Source organism: Gracilinanus agilis, chromosome 3, assembly GCF_016433145.1.
Source record: "Gracilinanus agilis isolate LMUSP501 chromosome 3, AgileGrace, whole genome shotgun sequence".
Lineage (NCBI taxonomy): Eukaryota > Metazoa > Chordata > Mammalia > Didelphimorphia > Didelphidae > Gracilinanus > Gracilinanus agilis.
This window is the reverse complement of record NC_058132.1, coordinates 528184465-528185684: the sequence shown is the minus strand read 5'-3', so window position 1 is coordinate 528185684 and position 1220 is coordinate 528184465. Positions and strand designations below refer to the sequence as shown.

Below are 1220 nucleotides of genomic sequence, written 5' to 3'. Positions count from 1 at the left end.
ATGACAAACCACTCCAGTATCTTGGACAAGAAAACCCTAAATGGAGCCATGAGTGAAATGGCTGAACAACAATTTGGCTCGCCCTCGTAGGGCTGCTGGAGATGCTCTAGGTCAGGGGTTGGCAACCTTTTTGGCCGTGAGAGCCATAAACGCCACATTTTTAAAAATGTAATTTCGTTGAGAGCCGTACAGAGCTCACAGTGCCGCTCCTGTAACAGCGCCTGAAAAAAAACTGACTTTATGGCTCCTGCAGAAAGAGCCATATCTGGCCCTCGAAAGAGCCAGATATGGCTCGAGAACCATATGTTGCCAACCCCTGGTCTAGGTAGTCAGGTCTGCCTCCAAGAAGGTGCTACCATAACATGAGCCTCCAGCATTTAAGAGATTATGACATCTGAAGCCCACAGGGACAGAAAATGGAATCTGAGGTTTTTCAGGGTCATGAAACAATGGCACAAAGTCTCCTTCAGTAGAAATTCAAGGTTGAATGTACCTTTAACTTTCTGGAGGAAGCAAAATAAAAGTGAATAATTGGTGGCCTATTTAGTGAGAAGAGAAGCTCTTAGAGTGGTGGTGGATTCCTTTCCTAGGCTCACCAGCCATTTACAGGAAGAAAATCAATATATTTTACTTGGCTGCTGCATAGATCTGTTGCCTCTAATAAAATCTCTACTTCAGAGCAAATTTGAAGAATATGTGATAGTTGGTTTGAACTGACTTCAAGCAGTCACTAAAAAATGGTGGTCAGGACCATGTGCTACAAAGAATGGAAACATTCATATTTTAAAATAAGTAGATTGTGGAAATGAGAAAAAAACATCTTACTTTGGATCCAGGATATTCTGGAAATGTGGCTAAAAATGTTGATGGTTATTCATTACAATTGCATCACAATTACAATTTATTAGAAATGTAAATACAATTACAAGTGGCACTGTCAAGGGCAGCTGGGTGCTTCAGTGGATTGAGAGTCAAGCCTAGAGATAAAAGGTGCTGGGTTCAAGTCTGAACTCAGATATGTCCTAGTTATATGACCCTGGGCAAGTCATTTAACCCCTATTGCCTATCTCTTACTACTCTTCTGCTTTGGATTGTTTCTATTGTTTCTAAATTGGAAGGTAAGAGTTTAAAAAAAAAAAAAAAAGGAAGTGTCACCTGAAGAAGTCATCCTTATGTAGAATATTCATGGTCTTTGTAGCTTCCAGAAAGAGATCTCCTCT

The 1220-nt window shown here is 40.5% G+C and overlaps 1 pseudogene; it reads left to right on the top strand.

Annotated features, from left to right (window-relative positions):
• Positions 1–416: 416 nt before the first annotated feature.
• On the top strand, positions 417–916 carry LOC123241810 (annotated as a pseudogene).
• The last annotated feature ends 304 nt before the right edge of the window (positions 917–1220 follow it).